Below are 26,706 nucleotides of genomic sequence, written 5' to 3' on the forward strand. Positions count from 1 at the left end.
ACGCAAACTCCACACAGGCGGGGCCAGGATTTGAACCCTGGTCCCCAGAACTGTGAGGCAGATGTGCGAACCAGTCGCCCACCGTGCCGGCTATAATCGATTATTTCACAACAAATAAATGTAAGCGGTACAGAGACTGATGGATGAACCAACGCGTTATGAATCACACACGAACGGCCAACTGCTCATATTGCGTCTGTTCATGACTATGTTTCTATCGACAAGTGAGGATGCCGGAGCAACTAAATTATGGATTTATGGGCTGCACAAACATACCAGTCTGTATTTCCAGTCCGCTCTGCGCGGTATTGTGACGTCTCTTCTGCAGGCATTGCCGTCACGTCGAGCCAGTGGCCACTCTCCTTTTCTGTTGTAGAGCTGCTACTTGGCTGCTCGTCGTCGCCACTGTCAGGTTCTGACCTCCTGATCAGCTCAAACATGTACGGTTTGACGATGCCAAGTTCAGCGGGGTGCTCCTGTACATCAAAATCCTCCTCCTCCTCATGTTCCAACACGTTGCTCGTGACAGTGCATATATTACATAACATATAAACAATGCAAATATGAATTTTAACTGACCCCATAACATCTTTTTCATCTGACCTTTAAGAAGACAAAGGCAGAGCAGCGAACCATGTGGTGGAAACTGATAAAGGAAGAGTGTTCTGCGAATATTCAGGAACAGGTGAGACAGGCTCTCGGTGGACAGGAGGAGTTTCCAGACGGACTGGACCACTACAGCCAAGGTGATCAGAGAGACAGGCAGGAGAGTACTTGGTGTATCTTCTGGTAGGAAAGGGGAGGAGACTTGATGGTGGAATCTCAAAGTACAGGAAATCATACAAGGAAAGAGGTTAGCTCAGAAGAAGTGGGACACTGAAAGGACTATGTAGAAAGGAATACATGGCGGTGCGACGTAGGGCGAAGGCGGCAAATGACAAACAAGAGGCATATGATGACAAGTATGGCAGGTTGGACACACAAAGGAGAAAAAGATCTATAGAGGTTGGTCAGACGAGAGATGGGGAGGATGTGCAGCAGATTAGAGTGATTAAGGATAGAGATGGAAATGTGTTGACTCATGCCAGTGGTGTGCTGGATAGATGGAAAGAATACTTTGAGGAGATAATGAGTGAGGAAAATCAGAGAGAAAGAAGAAGAGGCAAGTGTGGTGGAACAGGAAGTAGCAATGATAATTACGGGGGAAATTAGAAAGGCACAAAAGATGAAAAATGGAAAGGTCGTTGGTCCTGATGACATTCCTGTGGAGGTATGGAAGCATCGAGGAGAGGTGGCTATGGAGTTTTTGACCAGCTTGTTCAACAGTATTCTAGCAGGAGGAATGCCTGAAGAATGGAGGAAAAGTGGGCGGGTGTCCATTTTTAAGAACAAGAGTGATGTGCAGAGCTGTGGGAACTATAGAGGAATAACGTTGATGAGCCACACAATAAAGTTATGGGAAAGAGTAGTGGAGGCTACACTCAAGACAGAAGTATTTGCGAGCAACAGGATGGTTTCATGCCTCGAAAGAGTACCACAGATGCATTATTTGCCTTGAGGGTGTTGATGGAGAAATACAGAGGTCAGAAGGATCTCCATTGTGTCTTTGTAGATCTAGAGAAAGCCTATGACACAGTACCCAAAGAGGAACTGTGGTACTGCATGCAGAAGTCTGGAGTGGCAGAGAAGTATGTTAGAATAGTACAACGCATGTATTAGGGCAGAACAGTGGTGAGGTGTGACAGAGAGGAGTTTAAGGTGGAGGTGGGACTGCATCAGAGATCAGTCCTGAGGCCCTTCCTGTTTGCAGTGGTGATGATAGGCTGACAGATTAGGTGAGACTGGAGACCCTGTGGACCATGATGTTCGCAGATGACATGGTGATCTGCAGTGAAAGCAGGGAGCAGGTGGAGGAACACTTAGAAAGGAGGAGGCATGCACTGGAAAGGAGCAAAATGAAGATTAGTCAAACTAAGACAGAATGTAGGTGCATAAAGAGGGGTGCAGGGGAAAGACTGAGGCTACAGGGAGAAGAGATAGCGAGGGTGGAGGACTTTAAATACAACCCCAATTCCAATGAAGTTGGGAGGTTGTGTTAAACATAAATAAAAACAGAATACAATGATTTGCAAATCATGTTCAACATATATTTAATTGAATACACTACAAAGACAAGATATTTAATGTTCAAACCAATAAACTTTATTGATTTTAGCAAATAATCATTAACTTAGCATTTTTTTCTGCAACACGTTCCAAAAAAGCTGGGACAGGGTCATGTTTACCACTGTGTTACATCACCTTTTCTGTTAACAACATTCAATAAACGTTTGGGAACTGAGGATACTAATTGTTGAAGCTTTGTAGGTGGAATTCTTTCCCATTCTTGCTTGATGTACAGCTTCAGCTGTTCAACAGTCCGGGGTCTCCGTTGTCGTATTTTACGCTTCATAATGCGCCACACCTTTTCAATGGGAGACAGGTCTGGACTGCAGTGCAGGCAGGCAGGGCAGTCTAGTACCCACACTCTTTTAATACGAAGCCACGCTGTTGTAACACGTGCAGAATGTGGTTTGGCAATGTCTTGCTAAAATAAGTGGGGTCGTCCATGAAAAAGACATTGCTTGGATACCAGCATGTGTTTCTCCAAAACCTGTATGTACCTTTCAGCATTAATGGTGCCTTCACAGATGTGAAAGTTACCCATGCCGTTGTCTAACACAGCCCCATACCATCACAGATGCTGGCTTTTGAACTTTCCATCCATAACAGTCCGGATGCTTCTTTTCCTCTTTGGCCCGGAGGACACGACATCCACAATTTCCAAAAACAATTTGAAATGTGGACTCGATGGACCACAGAACACTTTTCCACTTTGCATCAGTCCATCTTAGATGAGCTCGGGCCCAGAGAAGCCGGCGGTGTTTCTGGGTGTTGTTGATAAATGGCTTTTGCTTTGCATTGTAGAGTTTCAAGTTGCACCTACGGATGTAGCGCCGAACTGTATTTACTGACATTGGTTTTCTGAAGTGTTCCTGAGCCCATGTGGTGATAATCCTTTACACATTGATGTTGTTTTTTGATGCAGTGCCGCCTGAGGGATCGAAGGTCACGGGCATTCAATGTTGGTTTTCGGCCTTGTCGCTAACACGCAGTGATTTCTCCAGATTCTCTGAACCTTTTGATGATATTATGGACCGTAGATCATGAAATCCCTAAATTCCTTGCAATTGTTCGTTGAGGAACATTGTCCTTAAACTGTTCGACTATTTTCTCACGCACTTGTTCACAAAGAGGTGAACCTCGCCCCATCTTTGCTTGTGAATGAGTGAACAATTCAGGGAAGCTCCTTTTATACCCAATCATGGCACCCACCTGTTCCCAATTAGCCTGTTCACCTGTGGGATGTTCCAAACAGGTGTTTGATGAGCATTCCTCAACTTTCTCAGTCTTTTTGCCACATGTCCCAGCTTTTTTGGAACTTGTTGTAGCCATAAAATTCTAAGTTAATGATTATTTGCCAAAAACTATAAAGTTTATCAGTTTGAACATTAAATGTCTTGTCTTTGTAGTGTATTCAATTCAATATAGGTTGAACATGATTTGAAAATCATTGTATTCTGTTTTTATTTGTTTAACACAACGTCCCAACTTCATTGGAATTAGGGTTGTACTTAGGGTCAACAGTCCAGAGCAATGGTGCGTGTGGTAAGAAAATGCAAAAACGAGTCCAAGCAGGTTGGAACGGGTGGGAAAGGTGTCAGGAGTTTGTGACAGAAGAGTCTCTGCTAGGATGAAGGGCAAAATTTATAACACAGTGATGAGGCCAGCCATGATGTTCGGATTAGAGTCAGTGGCACTGAAGAGACAACAGGAAGCAGAGCTTGAGATGCCGGAAATGAAGATGTTGAGGTTCTCTCTACGAGTGACAAGGTTGGATAAAATTAGAAACGACCTTATCAGAGGGACGGCCAAGGTTAGATGCTTAGGAGACAAAGTTAGAGAGATCAGACTTTGATGGCTTGGACACATCCAGAGGAGAGAGAGTGAGTATATTGGTAGAAGGGTGATGAAGATGGAGCTGCCAGGCAAGAGAGCTAGAAGAAGACCAAACCGAAGGTTTATAGATTTAGTGAATGAAGAAAAAAGGGCAGTTGGTGTAAGAGAGGAGGATGAAAGAGATAGGCTTACATGGAAAAGGATGGCACGCTGTGGCGACCCCTAATAGGACAAGCCGAAAGGAAAAGAAGAAGAAGCTGTTTTCATCTTAATACACTGCTGAGGTATTAGATTGTGACGCGGTGTCGGCAGTTTCTCAAAATCGGCGCTAAAAAATGTGATCATGACATCCCTACTCCGAGAGGAAATTCACCAGCTGAGGCAGCAGCAGCCTGAGACATTGACGTATTGTTTTGCTTCCTCAGGCAGACATACTGTTCTTTACCAGGTAAGACAGGTTCAATTAACATGGCCAACAGGCATTAAATGAATGCATCTGATGTTATTTTAAAATTGCTATATATTTAAAACCGGATACATAGAGTTGAGTTTCTCCGCTTAAAAGAGTTACCGCGTACATGCAGCGCATATTCATAGTTAAAAGTTATAATTATAAAATTTGACAGATACCGCTTTAAGTTTTGCTTTTTTAAATTTAAGAAAATATTTTTTTAAATTACAAAATAAAATATGAATGGCAACTTCTGATGTGTGTGCGCGCGTGTGAGTGTCTCTGTATACACAGTCAAAACTACAAAAAAAACATCTGCAATTTACTGCACGGTGTTTTCTCAAGTTATAAGTGAGCTGAAATGTCCACGTTTGGGCACACAGTGCCAGCCAAATACGACAATACATTAAAGCTATTGTTTTTGTTCGTCTAAATGGAAACACGAGTAGCGCGCTGTTGCCTTCATGGTAATGACAACCTTCCCTACATGGCCCTCACGTACGCATGGAGATCAGCGGGGCAGGCTTATCTAGAATGAATACCTATATGCCTGGGAAACTCAATGGAAGACGTTCTGTGAGGTCATGTGACTTTCTTGTGTCGTTTGATTGGTGAACTACATTTAAACGTCACTAGCGCTTAAATTGGATTGACAGAAACAGTGCCCAATGGGGAAGTCGAAGTCATAGTCTCACACATGAAATAGTTGTTAAATAAGCAATAATTGATCATTAAAAGTAGCGAGCGACATTTAGATCATTGTAACGGAGTAAAAGTACAGTTACTTCTTAACAGCAGAAGTGGTGGAAGTTTTTTTCTGGTCTCGTTAACTCCTGTTACTTACCCAAAGCAGCTCCTGAGCGCACAGGCGGAACCTCAGGCGCATATTCGCAATATTCACAATTACATCTGTGTGTGGATGGTGGATGTGTGGAATGGGTCGAGCTGCCAGTGTTCAAGGAGTACTATGACAACAGCGTTTTTGGCTTTGGGTTTCACATGTGAGAACTGCATTTGCTGTTAGGCAAACATTAAGACCAGAGAGCTGTCTATGGGAGAAAAGTAAACCATTTAGAAGCTGAGAGAAGAGGGAAAATCGATCAGAGCTATTGCACAAACATTGCGCAGAGGCAATACAACAATTTGGAATGTCCTGAAAATGAAAGAAACTACTGGTGTACTGAGCAACAGGTCGGCCAAAGGTATCAACAGCAGTTGATGACAGAAACATTGTGAGAGCTGTGAAGAAACACCAAAAGACAACAGGCAGTGACATCACTGCCAACCTCTACAGGGCAGGGTTGAAGGTATCCCAATCCACTGTTCAAAGAAGACTTCAAGAGAAGAAATATACAGCCCATACCACCAGATGCAAACCACTAATCAGCAAAAAGAATCGCAAGACCAGATTGGATTTTGCAAAGAAGTACAGAGATGAGCCACAAAAGTTTTGGAACAAAGTTTTATGGACTGATGAGACCAAGATTAACCTCTACCAAAGTGATGGAAAGGCGTATGGAGAAAGAAAGGATCTGCTTATGATCCAAAACACACAAACTCATCTGTAAAGCATGGATGGAGGTAATGTCAATGTATGGCTGCTTCTGGAACGAGCTTACTAGTCTTTATTGATGATCAAACTCAGAATGGTAGCAGCAGAATGAATTCTGAAGTCTACTATACCATTTTGTCTGGCAGTTTACAGAAAAATGCATCCAAACGAATTGGGAGACGCTTCATCATGCATCAAGACAATGACCCAAAACACACTGGCAACACAACAAAGGACTTCAGGGGGAAAAATTGGAAGGTCTTAGACTGGCCAAGTTAATCGCCGCACCTTAACCCAATAGCACAGGTGTCAAACTGGTGGCCCGGGGGCCAGATCCGGCCCGCCACATCGTTTTATGTGGCCCGCGAAAGCAAATCAAAATTGCTTGTGTTCTGGTGTAATACCATTGAGATATGTGCAAGCATTTTTTTGTTACCAATCCCCCTTTTAAAAGAATTATAATAGTTGAAAAACATGTCCCCTCCTTGAGCCGTCACCTTATCGTGGTGGAGGGGTTTATGTGTCCCAATGATCCTAGGAGTTAAGTTGTCTGGGGCTTCACGCCCCTGGCAGGGTCACCCATGGCAAACAGGTCCTAGGTGAGGGACCAGACAAAGCACGGCTCCAAAGACCCCTATGATGAGTAAAATGATTGGATTACGTTTTCCCTTGCACGGACGCGGGTCACTGGGTCCCCCCTCTGGAGCCAGGCCTGGAGGTGGGGCTCGAAGGCGAGCGCCAGGCCTGCACCCATGGGGCCCGGCCGGGCACAGCCCGAAAGGGTAATGTGGGTCCCCCTTCCCATGGGCTCACCACCTGTGGGAGGGGCCATAGGGGTCGGGTGCAATGCGAGCTGGGCGGTAGCCGAAGGCGGGGACCTTGGCGATCTGATACCCGGCTACAGATCAACTGAGCGGTGTTCTGTTATTGGACTTCGTCACGGATTGTCCATAACGAACACCATGTTCGATGATCGACTTTGTGGTCGTGTCATCGGACTTGCGGCCGCATGTCTTGGACACTCGGGTAGAGAGAGGGGCGGAGCTGTCAACTGATCACCACCTGGTGGTGAGTTAGCTCCGATGGTGGGGGAAGATGCCGGTCCGTCGTGGCAGGCCCAAATGTATTGTGAGGGTCTGCTGGGAACGTCTGGTGGAATCCCCCGTGAGAAGGAGTTTCAACTCCCACTTCCGACAAAACTTTTCTCATGTTCCGAGGGAGGCGGGGGACATCGAGTCCGAGTGGACCATGTTCCGCGCCTCCATTGCTGAGGCGGCTGACCGGAGTTGTGGCCGTAAGGTGGTCGGTGCCTGTCGTGGCGGCAATCCCCGAACCCGTTGGTGGACACCAGTGGTGAGGGATGCCGTCAAGCTGAAGAAGGAGTCCTATCGGGCCTTTTTGGCCTGTGGGACTCCTGAGGCAGCTGATGGGTACCGGCTGGCCAAGCGGAATGCAGCTTTGGTGGTCGCTGAAGCAAAAACTCGGGCATGGGAGGAGTTTGGTGAGGCCATGGAGAAAGACTTCCGGACGGCTTCGAGGAAATTCTGGTCCACCATCCGACGTCTCAGGAGGGGAAAGCAGTGCACCATCAACACTGTGTATAGTGGAGATGGGGCGCTGCTGACCTCGACTCGGGACGTTGTGAGCCGGTGGGGAGAATACTTCGAAGACCTCCTCAATTCCACCGACACGCCTTCTCATGAGGGAGCAGAGTCTGGGTTCTCTGAGGTGGGCTCTCCTATCTCTGGGGTTGAGGGTGGGTGTGTTCCAACTTCAGGGGGATCACACTCCTCAGCCTCCCTGGTAAGGTCTATTCAGGGGTGCTGGAGAGGAGGGTCCGTCGGGAAGTTGAATCCCAGATTCAGGAGGAGCAGTGTGGTTTTCGTCCTGGCCGTGGAACAGTGGACCAGCTCTACACCCTTGGGAGGGTCCTCGAGGGTGCATGGGAGTTCGCCCAACCAGTCTACATGGACTTGGAGAAGGCGTTCGACCGTGTCCCTCGGGTGGTCCTGTGGGGGGTGCTTCGGGAGTATGGGGTACCGAACCCCCTGAAACGGGCTGTTCGGTCCACATATCCGGTAGTAAGTCAGACTCGTTTCCGGTGAGGGTTGGACTCCGCCAAGGCTGCCCTTTGTCATTGATTCTGTTCATAACTTTTATGGACAGAATTTCTAGGCGCAGCCGAGGCGTAGAGGGGGTCCGGTTTGGTGGCCTCAGTATTGCATCTCTGCTTTTTGCAGATGATGTGGTTCTGTTGGCTTCATCAAGCTCCAACTCAAGAGACCTCCAACTCTCATTGGAGCAGTTCGCAGCCGAGTGTGAAGCGGCTGGGATGAGAATCAGCACCTCCAAATCTGAGACCATGGTCCTCAGTCGCAAAAGGGTGGCGTGCCCTCTCCAGGTCGGGGATGAGATCCTGCCCCACGTGGAGGAGTTCAAGTATCTTGGGGTCTTGTTCACGAGTGAGGGAAGAACAGAACGGGAGATCGACAAGCGGATCGGTGCAGCGTCTGCAGTGATGCGGACTTTGTATCGATCCGTTGTGGTAAAGAAGGAGCTAAGCCGAAAGGCGAAGCTCTCGATTTACCGGTCGATCTACGTTCCTACCCTCACCTATGGTCACGAGCTGTGGGTCGTGACCGAAAGAACGAGATCCCGGATACAAGCGGCCGAAATGAGTTTCCTCCACAGGGTGTCCGGGCTCTCTCTTAAGAGATAGGGTGAGAAGCTCGGTTATCCGGGAGGATCTCAGAGTAGAGCCGTTGCTCCTTCACACCGAGGAGCCAGATGAGGTGGCTGGGGCATCTGATTCGGATGCCTCCCGGACGCCTCCCCTCCGAGGGAAGTGATAACTATGATGTGGCCCGTGACAAAAATGAGTTTGACACCCCTGCAATAGAGCATGCATTTTACCTCCTGAAGAGGAGACTGAAGGGAGAAACCCTCAGAAACAAAGAAGAACTGAAAGAGGCTGCAGTAAAGGCCTGGAAAAGCATTACAAATGAAGAATCCACCAGTCTGGTGAAGTCAATGGGTCGCAGGCTTGATGCAGTTACTGCAAGTGAGTGTTATGCCACCAAATATTGTTATTCACTTTAAGTTAATTTCATAATGTCTGTTCCAATAGTTTTGCTGACTAGAAAAGTGGGTGGCTTCAAACAAACGGTGCGCCGTCCTGAGTTGTTTCTCACATCTAGATGTACATACCATGAAATGAAAGCTGGAATTCTGAACTCTTGTTTCTTATTCATCTTTTGATCCAAAACCCAAATGTCTTCAATATACAACAAAAACAAAGGCATTGACCTTGCCGTTCCAATACATTTGGAGGGGACTGTAATATTGTTATATTAGATGTCACATTGTTCATATTTAATTAGATTTGGCACAAACGAAAGATAAATCTCACATTAGCTAATAACTTCCATCTCTTTTAATTACTTGATGCCTCTGATACTTTTGGTGACTTTTTACCGCTTAAGTAAGCCTACTATCGTATAAAATTTACAAATGGATATGAGCCTTAAAATATGCAATTACACGTCACATATGAAGATCCGCTGTGTGATCATTTTCTCATCAGCAATTGAATGACTCACACTCCTTTACGTCACAAGACTTGTAGACTTTCATTAAATCTTTTGTGTGGACCGAAATTAAAAGTTGTTGATCAAAAGCATCCCCTTTGTCAGCCCAGTGGACGGATTTGCAGGGTTGGCACTGGGTCATGAAACCTCTTAGCCTATGTGGGTAAACAGTATAAAAACCTCCTAGCAACACTTGTGTGTAGTTAGCCACAACATCACGTGTTAATGTGGCTAAACCTTTAGCCATGCTTAGCCGGTCCTCGCTACTGGGAGGGAAACCAATAAGCCTTAATGATGTGGGCCCATTAAAACATCCCAGTCATCAATCAGGAGTAGGGCAGAACAATATGAGGGGGTAGGGGGTGGGAGAAATCTTGTGAGGTTTTTTTTTCTTCTTTTAAACAAATATTGCAATGGCTATTTAGCATCCAATTTTTCGAAAGTAAGATTTTTTCCAGTATTATTTATTAAAGACAAACTCATTATTCTATAGCATGACCAACAGAATATTGGATATAGCCAACAAATAACTCCTCCACTTCCTCTCCCTAAAGGCCTCTTTGTACTCCCGCGCGGCCAAAGGCGCCCGCATTGCATCACATGACTGACGCATTGGGCCACGCAGCCCCTATGCGCCACTTGACGTGCACACGGCAAAAATAGTTGCTGCGCGTAGAATGCAGCGGAGATCATCTCTCGTGATTGGTCCGTTTTAGTCACATGTTGTGATGACGTACTCAGCGTTCCCCTTGGTTCCACATACCACCTACACCACCGCCTTCTTGATCTTCTTTCTTTTGCAGTATAATTAAACGTATCATCTGGTCATGTAGGTCCATTTGTTATAGCAGACACTGTTCCACGGTCGCCATTGTTGTTGCTTTGTTCCTTGTTCCGGAAAGTAAAAGCAGCTCCCGGAAATAGCCAAAAAATGCAGAGGAAACGCCACCCTGTGGTGTCCTCAGCAATACCAGCACTAGCGAAACCCCCGACTTGGAGGAGAACAGCAGTACATTTTCAAAACTGCGCACGTGGGTTACGCACAAGTATAAAGGCAAATTGCGCACGGGATAGCCGCAATGACGTCAGCGCAGTCACCCCCCGCGCGAGTATAAAGAAACCTTTAATCTTATGATGAATTGATATGAACAAATCTTTATTTTACTATGAATTTCCCGTAGGTGAGAGTGTGAATGGTTGTTTGTTTCTATGTGCCCTGCGATTGGCTGGCAACCAGTTCAGGGTGTACCCCACCTCCTGCCCGATGATAGCTGGGATAGGCTCCAGCACTCCACTCCCGCGACCCTTGTGAGGATAAGCGGCTCACAAAATGGATGGATGGATTAATTGTAAAAAGAAAAAACCTTCAATCACAATAGAATGTTGACATTGATATAACTTCACATCTTTTAAGAATGGTGTATAACGTAGAAGCTGTAGCACCGCTGTCAGCTGAGTATAGAGATAAAGTGGAGAGTGACACGAGTAACTTTTCATCACTAAAATGAGAGTATAAAAGTAGATTAAATGGTAAACTATAGTTAAACATTGATTGTTCTTATCAATTACAGTAAATGTTAAATTGAGTCACTTATTTGATAATCTCAGGAAGAATCTTAAGGACTTTATAACTATACAATTTTCTCAAATTCAAGCTTTTTAGTTGAAGATAAACATTAATATTCTGAATCTTTGGTGGTAAATATTAAACTAACTTAACTAACTCAAACCCACGAAAACGAGGTTTCTTACCCAATTTTAAAGAAGTGAATGGAACTTCTACCAACCAATGTTAATGCAGCTTGCGGCAGAATTATGTCGCGATGACGCTTTGCGAATGCTCCCATATCCTTGTGAAGAATTAAGTTATTTTGCCTTTTTTTTTTTTTTTTGATGGATCACAAATGAAGCTGGCTTTGAGTCCGTCCAACAGTTGTGTGTGGCATACAGTCAAGTGAAACAACACCTAACATATGTTACTAAAATTTTCTAAATACCTTTACATCCAAATAGACTATGTCATTGGAAAGAGGAGTATTACACACATAAAATGAGCCCTAGTTTGTTAGAATCGGATAGGCAAGGATTATATGCCACTTTTTACGTCGAAAATGTGCCATTTTTTCCTGCCTAGAAATCAATGTAAATCATCAGGAAATGTGAGAGCGAAACTTTGAATCTTTGGTAGGAAAATGCCCGGATGTTTCTTACTATAAATGTCATGTTTTCGGTGGCGGTTCTGAGCATCGTATTTTTATGATCAAACTGAGAGCCAAACGATGGTCATTACTTCAAACGTAACAGAAAACAAGACTAATAATAGCTTTTTATCACCCCCGAATCCTCTGAACGTGTGATTTTCAACATTTTCATCTTTGTCAGAATGACAGAAAATCCAAACCGAATTGAAAAATGAAAAAACGAGGTCGTAAAGGGATTCCCCAACAACGTACTTTGAAAATAAGTATTTACCTTGCACTAAACAAAGAGAAAAAGCGATTTTGGTTGACCTCCGCTAAATTCACGTACCCTATTTTCGGGTTAAAAAAAATAATAGGGGGGGGGAAATGACGGCCGTTTTTCTGGATTTAGCAACATTCGTATTTACTGTGCTCTAAACGTAAGTGTAACTAATATGACAGCGTTAGCAGAGCTCAACGGCAAGTCAAACCACACGGTACTCTACGTATGGAGGATCAATATAAATTGCGTCTAATGCCTACCTGTTTCGAAAGTGTGAGACTAAACGGTTCCAATGGACCATGAATGTATTCGTTTCTCTCTGTTGAACACGGCAAACCCGCGGAAATCTCTTGGTTAGCGGCTGCAAAATAAAATCCAAGGCATGCCTTCATAGATATGAACATAGATAGAAACGACAAGCCCCTTTGCAATTTCGTGCCTCCGGCGACACTAAGCTAGGAAGGTCAAATACGTCAGCGAATTCCATGTGTGGACGGCAAGAAAACGAAAAGACCAACGATGCCGGCACACCGTGCTGCGTTGCGTACAAGGCCGTAGAATTATGAAAAGGGAACTGGGGAGTAACGTTTTACCGGTAAACAAAAAACAAATGTTTTATTGGCTTTTTTAATGTTCAGCATTGATAGCACACGCTTTGACAATTACAAAAACGTAAACGCCACGAAAATCGGTTGAGAAATTAGCAAGTTACGATTTACGACCCACGTGAGGATAAGTGGTACGAAAAATGGATGGATGGACTATTCAATTTCAATGTGCATCTATTGTCTTTGATTGGACCGCTGCCCCTGAAAATATGGCCGTCAAGGAGACAGCTACTGGCTCCTATTCTTCTTCTTTTTTCTTCATCTTTTGTTTCTTCTTCTTCTTCGTCTTTTTCTTCTTCTTCTTCTTCTTTTGCGTCTTCTTTTTCTTCTTCTTCGTCTACTTCTTTTTTTTCTTCTTTTTCTTCTTCTCCTCCTTTTTTCAAACTTTATTTCAGTAACAAATGGGGTCACATCAACGTACCCAAGCAAATCCGTGCATCATACTTACATTGTACACCAGAGGGATCTTATACAAGTATATTAAACTGTCACAAATATTTACAATCTGAATAGCTGTTTGGGTATGAGAGGATTTAAGAGAAAGGATATACAGCCTAAGCCAGGGGTGGACAAGCGTTTTCGCTCAGGAGCCACATTGACTTTTAACATTTGACAGGCGGGCCAAGCCAGGACCAGATGCTTACAAAAAGTCTGTGCACACACTTATGTAGAGCCAAACACCACCAGCATCCTCTGTACCATCTTCCGGATTTTTGGAAATTTGTCGGTGCTCAATGAAGCATAAAACTCATCCAGTTTGAGAGTTGAACTCTGTCTCTTTTAAGACAGTATCACATTGGAGATCAATCAGTTCCATCTGCAGCTCCTGTGGCGCTGTTTCACGATCTTGTATGACTGAATTTTGGATGGCAGTTTGTCAGACAAAGGTGTTTTGCTGAGACTGCAAGCTTGATTCTAACCGCTGAGCCGTAGCCATCAGTTCCTGCGTTGATTGGCTGCTAGCATAATCAGCATGCTTGGTAGAAAAATGACGACAGATGTTATATTCCTTTAAAACCGTAGTGGTTTCTCAACAAATTAGACATACAGCCTTTGACCAGACTTCGGTGAAAAAGTATTTAGTAGTCCATTCTATATTAAACACTCGGCACTTACTGTCGATGTTTATTTTCTTTGGCCCACTCATGGTTGAAGAAGGGTTTAGAGCAGTAGCAGAGTAAAATCAGAAAAGCCAAAGTCAAGTCAATGTATTACTGCACCTACTGCGCTACCTGGTGGAACCACTGGGCATAACAGGACAACCTGGTGGAACCACTGGGCATTACAGGACAACCTGGTTGAACCACTCGCCATTACAGGACAAGATCAAATGAATAAAGTCATGATTGTGATATGATTTGGGCAATTCTGTACCAATCTGGCTTCCCGGATTGAAATGATCAACGGGCCGGATGTGGCCCGCGGGCCGTAGTTTGCCAACCACTGGCCTAAACTCACCGTGCAAAGCACCAAAAAAATTGTTTCTTATGAGTAAATTACATTTATGAATGCAACATTTTGCCATCAGTATAATGAGATTATTTATAAAGGTTTTGTTCGATATCACGTTATTATACTTACAATCAGTGAGCCCTGTACATTACATCCCTCCAATACAACTTAAAATAATTATAAATATTGAGAGCAATAAAGTAACAGATCTGAATCCACATTGTTCGGACAATGCGACAGTGCCAAAATAAATGAGTAACTGTTTCAACATGTACAGAGAAAAAAAGTACATTTCACATTAATATCTATTTTGTATCTTTTAACAATATGATCATTAGATGGATAGAATTTATGAATAATTTTGAATGAGATTTCTTTAAGTTTATTGGATAGCAAAGAGCGGCTGGGTAAGAGCCAGTTTTTTCTTTCCAGTCAATGAGGTTTATATATGTATTCCAGTAAAATATCACATATGGAACTATAATAATATCCCTTTTCAGCCAGAGTCTAATTACTTTTGTTTTTTCTACTATGATTACTAGTTCCCCGGGTGCTTCAGCTGCCCCCTGCTCCAGTGTGTTCCACTAACGTGTATGTGTTCACCGTGATGGGTTAAATGCAGAGAACAAATTTCATGTACATGCATGCATGTTCATGACAATAAAAGGTGATTCTTCTTCTTCTTCTTCTTCTCCCAAAAAACCCTGGCAAAGACTACAGGAGTGACCGGGATATTATATTCAGCTAAGAACTCTTTATAAGAATACAGAAGACCATCCCTGTTGAATTGTTGAGCCACATGAACAATGTTATTATTAAACTACTCCTTAATAAAGAAGGATTTGTGTTTAAACAGAATGTCCTTGTTGTTCCATATACAATATGTATGGGGTGAAAAATTGTGTTTGAAGATCAGGGACCATGAGAGGAAGGCTTGACGGTGAAAAGCTGACATTTTTACAGGTATCTTTTCAATATTATAATTACAGACCAAAAAGAAATTAATCCACCCAATTTTGATAGGATATGAAAGGGAATAACATACCAAATTGCTTGAGGATTAAAAAAAAAATATATTTTAACCAGTTTATCTTAAAAGGTACTGTTTAATGTGTGGAAATCTAGATAATCAAGCCCACCATTTTCATATTTATTCATTAAAACAGATTTCGTCACATGGTGTGTTCTATTTTTCCATAAGAAATTAAGCAGAAGCGTGTCAATCCGCGTAAGAAGTTTATTGTCTAAATACAGAGATAAAGATGCATATGTTAAGCGTGATATTCCTTCTGCCTAAGTAAAACTGCCTCTAAGCGAAAGTTTAAATTTATTCCCGTTCTTTGAAAAATAGGATTGAAATTAAGTGACACTCTTCTTTGTTGATCTTTGATAATTGTGATAAGTAAACAACCTCTTCCTTAATAGGGATTGCACAAATTGAGGATTTTCCACAATCCTTAATAGCTAGAATCTCGCATTTATTAATGTTCAGGTTTAAGCCCGAAGCGTTGGAGAACTCAGAAATTGTATTAATTGCAGTAGAAATTTGGTTTTCATTTATTAAAAGAGCGTGGTGTCTTCTGCCAGCTGGGTAATTGTAATTTCTCTGCCTTCAATGTTAATGCCGATCGCATTACTTGTTTTAAGGTGAACAGCCAAAATCTGAGGCACAAATCGAAACAAGTATGGTGACGCAGGGCACCCTTGTCTAATGCCTCTTGATACAATAAATCTAGCAGACATACCACCCATTAGTTTGACTGAGCTAGTACTTTTGTGTTACAAACTTTTGATAGCTGAGATAATATAAAAGCTTTGTAGAAATCCACAAAAAGTATGAATCCTTCCATCCTCCACCATCTCTGGATAATCCAGAATGTCTAAAACTAGTCTGACATTATTTGCAATATGTCTATTGTTCATGAAACCTGATTGGGTTTCATCTATAATAGAGACCAGTACCATTTTGAATCTTGTCACCAATAAATGTGCTAATAATTAGTAATCATTATTTAACAGTGAGATCGGTCGCCAATTGTCAAGAAGCAGATTGTCCTTGTTGGGTTTGGGAATTAATACTGTAATTAAAAGTGGTTAAAGTGGTTAAAGTGGTAGGAAGTTATACATTCTACAAAGACTTTATGCAAAAAAGGAGTCAATTCAATACCAAACAATTTGTAAAAATCAGCAACTCGCTCATTAGGTTCAGGCAATTTATTATTTTTCAGTTGATTGATGGCTTTCTGTACTACTTGTGGAGATATAGGTCTATCACAGTAATCTCTATCTTCTTCAGTGTTTTAACAAAAAGAGAACGTAAAAAATTGTCAGCTGCAGATTGTTTAAATTTAGAACTATATAAGTCTTTATAGCGGCACGGTGGACGACTGGTTAGAGCGTCAGCCTCACAGTTCTGAGGACCCGGGTTCAATCCTCGGCCCTGCCTGTGTGGAGTTCGCATGTTCTCCCCGTGCCTGCGTGGGCTTTCTCCGGGCACTCCGGTTTCCTCCCACATCCCAAAAACATGCATTAATTGGAGACTCTAAATTGCCCGTAGGTGTGACTGTGAGTGCGAATGGTTGTTTGTTTGTATGTGCCCTGCGATTGGCTGGCAACCAGTTCAGGGTGTACCCCGCCTCCTGCCCGATGATAGCTGGGATAGGCTCCAGCACGCCCGCGACCCTAGTGAGGAGAAGAGGCTCAGAAAATGGATGGATGGATGGACGGATAAGTCTTTATAAAATTCGGAACAAAAGTCTGCTATTTTACTCTGGTTGTCAGTTACAACTCCCTTGATATTTAACTTACAAATGTTGGTGAAGTGATGTTTTTCAAGGTTAAAGAAGTAATAGCCTCTCCTTGAGCCTCTCCTTGAGCCGTCACATGGCCGTATCATGGTGGAGGGGTTTGTGTGTCCCAATGACTCTAGGAGCTAAGTTGTCTGGGGCTTTAGGCTCCTGGTAGGGTCACCCATGGCAAACAGGTCCTATGTGAGGGACCAGACAAAACACAGCTCCAAAAACCCCTATGAAGAATAAATCAAATGGATGCAGGTTTCCCTTGCCCGGATGCAGGTCACCGGGGCCCCCCTCTGGAGCCAGGCCTGGAGGTGGGGCTCGAAGGCGAGCGCCTGGTGGCCGGGCCTGCACCCATGGGGCCTGGCCGGGCACAGCCCGAAAGGGTAACGTGGGCTCACTACCTGTGGGAGGGGCCATAGAGGTCGGGTGCAGTGTGAGCTGGGTGGTGGCCAAAGGCGGGAACCTTGGCGATCCGATTCCCGGCTACAGAAACTGCCCCTACGACATGGAATGTCAGCTCTCTGGCAGGGAAGGAGCCAGAGCTTTTGTGTGAGGTTGAGAAGTTCCGACTAGATATAGTCAGCCTCGCCTCCAGACACGGCTTGGGATCTGGTACCACTCCTCTTGAGAGGGGTTGGACTCTTTTCCACACTGGAGTTGCCCATGGTGAGAGGTGCCGAGCAGGTGCGGGTATACTTATTGCCCCCCGGCTCGGCGCCTGTATGTTGGGGTTAACCCCGGTGGATGAGAGGGTAGCCTCCCTCCGCCTTCGGGGGGAGGCGCGGGTCCTGACTGTTGTTTGTGCCTATGGACCAAACACCAGTTCAGAGTACCCACCCTTTTTGGAGTCTTTGGAGGGGGTGCTGGAGAGTGCTCCCGCTGGGGACTCCATCGTTCTGCTGAGGGACTTCAATGTTCACGTGGGCAATGACAGTGACACCTGGAAGGGCGTCATTGGGAGGAACGACAGCCCCCCCAATCAGAACGCGAGTGGTGTTCTTGACATATGAAGTGGCCATTTGGATCACATTCTGTGATCATAACATTTCCTTTAAAAGTATTATTTAACGTTGCTACCACAGCTGAACGTTCTGTTTCATGTGAGAGCCATATGGCGTTACCCCATTGTACTCTCCAGAAGTGAATATTATCCACTGTAGAGTGAGATTCTTGAAAGAAAAACAAGTCTGATTTAAATTGTTTTGCAAAAAGAAATAATGCTTTCCTCTTAATGTTATTATGCAACCCCCTGGCATCTTCTCGTCCTGGCCACAGCGGAGTGGCGAATATTGATGATTCGCCGTGAGATAAAAAGCTTTTGGAACTTGACTCCAGATGCTCATATCTTTTCAAAATTTCACACACTTGATGACAGTCCACACTTAAAGGGATCAATGGAACAAATATTTATCTTACGAATAGCGCCACCTACTGGCACAAAGAAAGGACATGTTTCATACTTTGTTGTTGGGTGAGGTACCCTTGCCCCTCCCTCTGGGACTGGTCAGGGCGCTTTGGTTAGGGTGGGGGGACCGCCCTGGGTCCCGGGGAGTGGGTGGCGTCTCTCTGGCTTGCCCCCACCCCCTTGCGGGTGGAGGGGGCCAGGCCCACCCTTCCTCAATCTGCTAACTCAGCAACTCCGTACATCAGTTGAACAACATGCATGTGATATGATGTTCCATCACTATTAAGTTCCATAGACAAGCTATAGGCTAATTCCTTGTGCTGGGACCACTAATAACAACACAGGTTAGATTAAGATATCGACTCAAAGGTTCTTCCATGTGTTTAGACACTAAAAAACAGAACTGTGAGGCAGATGAGCTAACCAGTCGTCCCCCATGCTGCCATAATAATAATAATAATAACAATAACAACAGGGCTGCACGGTGTACGACTGGTTAGAGCGTCTGCCTCACAGTTCTGAGGACCGGGGTTCAATCCCCGGCCCCGCCTGTGTGGAGTTTCCATGTTCTCCCCGTGCCTACATGGGTTTTCTCTGGGCATTCCGGTTTCCTCCCACATCCCAAAGAAAAAACATTCATGCTAGGTTAATTGAAGACTCTAAATTGCCCGTAGGTGTGAATGTGAGTGCGAATGGTTGTTTGTTTGTATGTGCCCTGTGATTGGCTGGCAACCAGTTCAGGGCGTACCTCGCCTCCTGCCCGATGATAGCTGGGATAGGCTCCAGCGTGACCCTAGTGAGGAGAAATGGCTCAGAAAATGGATGGATGGATGGATAATAATAATAATGGGCGGCACGGTGAACGACTGCTTAGCACATCAGCCTCACATTTCTCAGGACCCGGGTTCAAATCCAGCCTCGCCTGTGTAGAGTTTGCATGTTCTCCCTGTGCCTGCCTGGGTTTTCTCTGGGTACTCCAGTTTCCTCCCACATCCAAAAAAAACATGCATGGTCGGTTAATTAAAGACTCTAAATTGCACATAGGTATGAATGTGAGCGCGGGTGATAGTTTTTTTCTATGTGCCCTGCAATTGGTTGGCAACCAGCTCAGGGTGTACTCCGCCTCTCGCCCGAATATAGCTGGGATAGGCTCCAGCATGTCCGCAACCCTAGTGAGGATAAACGGTGAAAAAAATGGGATGGATCATTATTCCCAAACAATCGTATTTTTTAGGGTCTAAACATTCGAACAATTCGAACCAAACTTTGCACACACATCAACCCTGGCGAAAAATTTGCTATTTTTAAGTTGTTTTATGTCACTAAAAAATGGCTCTGTAGCGGCCCCTACAAATCAATCAATCAATGGCCCGCGCGCTACGTGTCACCTACAGCTACCAAAATTGGTAGGTAGGTGTAGCACCCCGAGATGTACAACCCCAATTCCAATGAAGTTGGGACGTTGTGTTAAACATAAATAAAAACAGAATACAATGATTTGCAAATCATTTTCAACCTATATTTAATTGAATACACTACAAAGACAAGATATTTAATGTTCAAACTGATAAACTTTGTTTTGAGCAAATAATCATTAACTTGTGACATATGGCCAGTATACTACCATCTGATCTATAAGTGGGTACTCTTTGAGTCATGTAGGTGAAAAATGTGGCAAATGTGGTCTGAGAGGAATAACCCAAACGGAAGTGGGTTTTGGAGGACACTCAAGTACTAAAATTTTATATACCCCTGTGAATGTGGAAAAATGGTGAAAAAAAAAAAAAAAAAAAAAGAAAGGGCCGAACTGGTATTTAAAAAAAAAATCCCGTGCCTACCAATTTTCGTACCCATAAGTCAAACGTGATGAGCGGGCCAATGATTTTTAGATTTCTAGGGTGCACTAGAGAGCCATTTTTTAGTGATCGCATATAACAACTTTAAAATAAACTTTTCGCCAGGCCCGATGTGTGTGCAAAGTTTGGTTCACATCGGGACATGTTTAGGAACTCAAAAATGTGATGGACTGTGAGAGTAAGAATAATGACAAAAAGAATAATAATAATAATCTACGATTACAATACAGACCTCGCAGCGGTCGCTGCTTGGGCCCTAATAATAATGAAGAATAATTTCAATGATTACAACCCCAATTCCAATGAAGTTGGGATGTTGTGTTAAACATAAAAACAGAATACAATGATTTGCATATCATGTTCAACCTATATTCAACTGAATACACTACAAAGACAAGATATTTAATGTTCAAACTGAGAAACTTGATTGTTTTTAGCAAAATCATTAACTTAGAATTTTATGGCTGCAACACGTTCCAAAAAAGCTGGGACAGGGTCTTGTTTCCCACTGTGTTACATCACCTTTTCTTTTAACAACATTCAATAAACGTTTGGGAACTGAGGATCCTAATTGTTGAAGCTTTGTAGGTGTAATTCTTTCCCATTCTTGCTTCATGTACAGCTTCAACTGTTCAACAGTCCGGGGTCTCCGTTGCCGTATTTTACGCTTCATAATGCGCCACACATTTTCAAGGGGAGACAGGTCTGGACTGCAGTCAGGCCAGTCTACTACCCGCACTCTTTTACTACGAAGCCACGCTTTTGTAACACGTGCAGAATGTGGTTTGGCATTGTCTTGCTGAAGTAAGCAGGGGTGTCCATGAAAAAGACGTTGCTTTGATGGCAGCATATGTTTCTCCAAAACCCGTATGTACCTTTGAGCATTAATGGTGCCTTCACAGATGTGTAAGTTACCCATGCCATTGGCACTAACACAGCCCCATACCATCAGAGATGCTGGCTTTTGAACTTTACGTCCATAACAGTCCGGATGCTTCTTTTCCTCTTTGGCCCGGAGGACACAATGTCCACAATTTCCAAAAACAATTTGAAATGTGGACTCGTTGGACCACAGAACACATTTCCACTTTGCATCAGTTCATCTTAGATGAGCTCGGACCCAGAGAAGCCGGCGGCGTTTCTGGGTGTTGTTGATAACTGTAACCGAACTGTATTTACTGACATTGGTTTTCTGAAGTGTTCCTGAGCCCATGTGGTGATATCCTTTACACAATGATGTCGGTTTTTGATGCAGTGCCGCCTGAGGGATCGAAGGTCACGAGCATTCGATGTTGGTTTTTGGCCTTGCCACTTACATGCAGTGATTTCTCCAGATTCTCTGAACCTTTTGATGATATTATGGACCGTAAATGATGAAATCCCTAAATTCCTTGCAATTGTACGTTGAGGAACATTGTCCTTAAACTGTTCAACTATTTTCCTCACACACTTGTTCACAAAGAGGTGAACCTCACCTCATCTTTGCTTGTGAATGACTGAGCAATTCAGGGAAGCTCCTTGTATACCCAATCATGGCACCCACCTGTTCCCAATTAGCCTGTTCAGCTGTGGGATGTTCCAAACAGGTGTTTGATGAGCATTCCTCAACTTTCTCAGTCTTTTTTGCCACCTGTCCCAGCTTTTTTGGAACATATTGCAGCCATAAAATTCTAAGTTAATGATTAGTTGCTAAAAACAATAAAGTTTATCAGTTTGAACATTAAATATCTTGTCTTTGTAGTGTATATTCAATTAAATATATTTTTGCAAATAATTGTATTCTTTTTTTTTTATCAGAATCATCTTTATTTGCCAATGAAGGTGATATAGAGTTTCAGGGTGTGACAAGTCTGGGGGTGAACAAGGGACTTTATTGCAGGGAAGGTAACATGTAAATCAGATAAGGGTGTGGGGGTGTGATGCAGGAAAGCTCCCAGCAGGGTGGATACTGATCCAGCAGAGACCAGATGTCGGAGAAGACAATGGCTGCGGGGAGCCACTGTAAACATGAGATGCAAGACTGTGGAGACTGCAAATGGCCATCATTTTGCAGGACAATGAGGACGTCAGATGGGACCATGGACCAATCAGACAACAGCGATTCCATACTTCCTTTTTCAAACATTGTATAAGTCGGGGGCAAGAACAGATAGCTTTGTTCAGTCTGCGCTGTCTCTGCTGAGGCTAGGATAAGTGTAGCTGCTGAGCCAGAGCTCTGAAAAATGTATAGACTCCTCTGTCAGGAATAAATTGGTTGACTTTTAACACGTTGTTATAATTGTAGTTCTTCCACGAAAACAAACACGCATGTAACCTCGATGAGTAATAGGTGATTATAAAATTAACGTTCCTTCAAATGGTGACCCCGTACGTGATCCTGGAAGGGCATTAGATAAAAAGACAGAGGAGTGGACAGGGATTCAATTGGACTGCAATCTCCCCGGTGCACCGACAGAAAAAGGTGACCAGAAACTTGTTTGATTAAATCACGAATTCTGCACATTGGAAATTGTGAAATTTGGGAGACTTGTGGTACAGTTGTTTCATTGTCAATAGTTATTAGGACGTTGTGTTGTTATTGTTGTGTTAATCGGAAGTCATGGGAACAAGGTTCCTGACAAACCAGTATAATAGAAAAGGCCTCTATCGTAGAAAAAAACGTGGACTAAGTGTGAATTGTATAAATATTCTGTGTGATACGTTGTATAAATTGTGTACACAATATAAAGTAAACCCGAGATCTTTGATGAACAAAATATGAATATATATGTAAATATTTATGAAGCGCTTTAAAGGGTACCCATTATATTTATTAAATAAATATATAAGGTATACGTATTGTATGTATACATAGGTATGCATATGATATTCTGGAAGATAAATTAAGTAATAGATAAATTAACGCGTGTGCCCGGCGGATGTGATCAAGGCAGAGTGGCGTCGTGACTTTCTACTTCCGGGTCAGCAGAGCTGACCAGAGCGGCTCTATATGCCCGGGATAACGGCCTGAAAACAGTACCGGATGTTTTTGGTGTCAGAAAACGCTTCGGAGTTTGAATAAATGGCGTGCAAGTTGCTATTTGAGCTGGTGAATGGGATTTGATATATATTGCTTAGAGAGCGTCTGCCTCACAGTTCTGAGGACTGGTGTTCAATCCCCGGTCCCGCCTGTGTGGAGTTTGCATGTTCTCCCCGTGCCTGCGTGGGTTTTCTCCGGGCACTCCGGTTTCCTCCCACATCCCAAAAACATGCATGAATTGGAGACTCTAAATTGCCCGTAGGTGTGAATGTGAGTGCGAATGGTTGTTTGTTTGTATGTGCCCTGTGATTGGCTGGCAACCAGTTCAGGGTGAACCCCGCCTCCTGCCCGATGATAGCTGGGATAGGCTCCACCACGCCCGCGACCCTAGTGAGGAGAAGCGGCTCATAAAATGGATGGATGGATTTTTCCTACTACTACAAAAGTTGGGAGGCATGTGTACCAACCCGAGATATACCAAAAATTAAGTAGAAGGCATATCCTAAAATGCATAGGAAATGCGTTAGATTTTTTTAATATACAATTTTGGATCTTTTTGGGCGGCACTGACCGTCTGGTTAGAGCGTCTGCCTCACAGTTCTGAGGACCGGGGTTCAATCCCCGTCCCTGCCTGTGTGGAGTTTGCATGTTCTCCCCGTGCCTGTGTGTGTTTTCTCCAGGCACTCCGGTTTCCTCCCAATCCCAAAAACATGCATGTTAGGTTAATTGATGACTCTAAATTGCCCGTAGGTGTGAATGTGAGTGCGGATGGTTGTTTGTTTGTATGTGCCCTGCGATTGGCAGGATGGGGGCACATAGTCTGGGCCTGCCGCTTTGTTAATCTTTTGTTGTTTGAAAATACGTTTCACATCCTGTTCGCGGATGGTTAACGCCGAAGTCGGTGGTGTGATTGTGTTCGGTGGTGCGGCTGGGTGGCTGTGGGGTGTTAAAGTGTCCTTTTCAAATCTGCAGTAGGAGGTATTAAAGTCGTGGGTAGTGTGCTATTGTTCCCAGCTTGGGGGATCGTCGATTGTAATTTGTATGGGATTGGAATGCATGCCAGACTGATTTAAGAGTCATTAGTGCTAAACTGTTTTTCCAACTTTGCTGCATAGATCCTCTTTGCAATGTTAATTTCTTTAGTCAGCGATTATACAAGGCCCTGTCCCCGCAAGGTGGATGGACAGAAACGGCAATCTGTATCTTCTCTCGCGGAGCTTCACCTGGATGCCGGCTCGCTTCCCTCTGTGGCGTCGCCTCCGCCTCCATGCGCAGAAGAACGCCGTCGCTGCTCTGGTGAGTAACTCTGGGAAAAAACTGAGCGGATTTGCGAAAGTTGGTGAAAGAAAGTACGGAGTAGCCTCCTTGATGGATAGCCAGTCTCCCCTTGTGTAAGTGAGTCGCGTAATGTCTCCAAAGACGAACGAAAAACACAAAAACAAAAACAATACTAGAGAGCGCGTAACCGAGGCGACCACACTGGTAGGCGCCATCTTGTCAAGGGAGAGTCTCTGAGGGAGAGTCCAGAGACCGTGCGGAGGAAACTCATTTCGGCCACTTGTATCTGGGATCTTGTTCTTTCGGTCACGACCCAGAGCTCGTGACCATAGGTGAGGGTAGGAACGTAGATCGACCGGGAAATTGACAGCTTCGCCTTTCGGCTTAGCTCTTTCTTCACCACAACGGATCGATACAAAGTCCGCATCACTGCAGACGCTGTCCTGTTCCATTCTTACCTCACTCGTGAACAAGACCCCAAGATACTTGAACTCATCCACTTGGGGAGGCATCTCATCCCCGACCTTGAGAGAGCACTCCACCCTTTTCCGACTTAGGACCATGGTTTCAGATATAGAGGTGCTGATTCTCATCCCAGCCGCTTCACACTCGGCTGCGAACCAGCTCCAGTGAAAGTTCGATGAAGCCAACAGAACCACATCATCTGCAAAAAGCAAAGATGCAAAACTGAGGCCACCAAACCGGACCCCCTCTATGCCTTGGCTGCGCCTAAATATTGTCCATACAAATTATGAACAGAATCGGTGACAAAGGGCAGCCTTGGCAGAGTCCAACTCTTACCGGAGTCCAACTCTTACTGGAAACGAGTCCGACTTACTGCCAAACTCTGACACTGGTTGTACAGGGACCAAACCCCATGATACAGGCTGTACCCCATACTCCCGAAGCACCCCCCACAGGACTTCCTGAGGGAAGGTCAAACGCCTTCTCGAAATCCAACAAACACATGTAGACTGGTTGGGCAAACTCCCATGCACCCTCGAGGACCCTGCCGAAGGTGTAGAGCAGGTCCACTGTTCCACGGCCAGGACGAAAACAACACTGCTCCTCCCGAATCTGAGATTCAACTTCCCGACGGACCCTCCTCTCCGGCACCTCTGAATAGACCTTACCAGGGAGGCTGAGGAGTGTTGAGCCCCTGTAGTTGGAAGACACCCTGGGGACCACCACTCCACTATGCCAATCCAGAGGCACTGTCCCCGATGTCCACGCAATGTTGCAGAGACATGTCAACCAGGACAGCCCGACAACATCCAGAGCCTTTACAAACTCCGGGCGAATCTCGACTCCTAGAGCCTTGCCACCGAGGAGCTTTTTAACCACCTCGGTGACCTCAAACCCAGAGATAGGAGAACCTGCCTCAGAGATCCCAGAGGTCTTTGAAGTATTCTCCCCACCGACTCACAACGTCCCGAGTCGAGGTCACCAGTGCCCCACCCCCACTATACACAGTGTTGATGGTGCAGTCCTTCCCCCTCCTCAGATGCCGGATGATGGACCAGAATTTCCTCGAAGCCGTCCGGAAGTCGTTCTCCATGACCTCACTGAACTCCTCCCATGCCCGAGTTTTTGCCTCAGCGACCACCAAAGCTGCATTTCGCTTGGCCAGCCACTACCCATCAGCTGCCTCAGTAGTCCCACAGGCCAAAAAGGCCCGATAGGACTCCTTCTTCAGCTTGACGGCATCCCTCACCGCTGTCCACCAACGGGTTCGGGGATAGCCGCCACGACAGACACCGACCACCTTACGGCCACAGTTCCGGTCGGCCGTCTCAGCAATGGAGGCATGGAACACTTGGACTCAATGTCCCCCACCTCCACCGGGATGTGGGTGAAGTTCTGCCGGAGGTGGGAGTTGAAACTCCTTCTGACAAGGGATTCTGCCAGACGTTCTCAGCACACCCTCACAATATGTTTGGGCCTGCCAGGTCAGACCAGCATCTTCCCCCACTATCGGAGCCGACTCACCACCAGGTGGTGATCAGTTGACAGTTCCGCCCCTCTCTTTACCCGAGTGTCCAAGACATGCGGCCGCAAGTCTGATCACACGACTACAAAGTCGATCATTGAACTGCAACCTATGGCGTCCTGGTGCACGGTGCACCTTTGGACACACTTATGCTTGAACATGTTGTTGGTGAGCACAGAAGTCCAATAACAGAACACCACTCTGCTTCTGATCAGGGGGCCGTTCCACCCAATCATGCCCTACTAGGT

General features: G+C 44.8%; 1 protein-coding gene across 3 annotated transcripts in view; it reads right to left on the bottom strand.

The window, feature by feature from the left end:
• The window catches only part of LOC133488552 (intraflagellar transport protein 20 homolog), a 75,036-nt gene extending 62,417 nt beyond the window's left edge, over positions 1-12,619 (bottom strand). The window contains exons 1-2 of one of the 3 annotated variants that reach the window (XR_009791685.1): positions 12,313-12,619; positions 277-821 (exon numbers count right to left, since the gene is read on the bottom strand). The gene's annotated coding sequence lies outside the window, so the exon portion shown is untranslated. The remainder of the gene's footprint in view (positions 1-276; positions 822-12,312) is intronic. The other 2 variants (XM_061796533.1, XM_061796532.1) reach the window with 2 other exon arrangements.
• Positions 12,620-26,706: the final 14,087 nt, after the last annotated feature.

Source organism: Phyllopteryx taeniolatus, chromosome 14, assembly GCF_024500385.1.
Source record: "Phyllopteryx taeniolatus isolate TA_2022b chromosome 14, UOR_Ptae_1.2, whole genome shotgun sequence".
In the NCBI taxonomy this organism is placed as follows: Eukaryota; Metazoa; Chordata; class Actinopteri; order Syngnathiformes; family Syngnathidae; genus Phyllopteryx; species Phyllopteryx taeniolatus.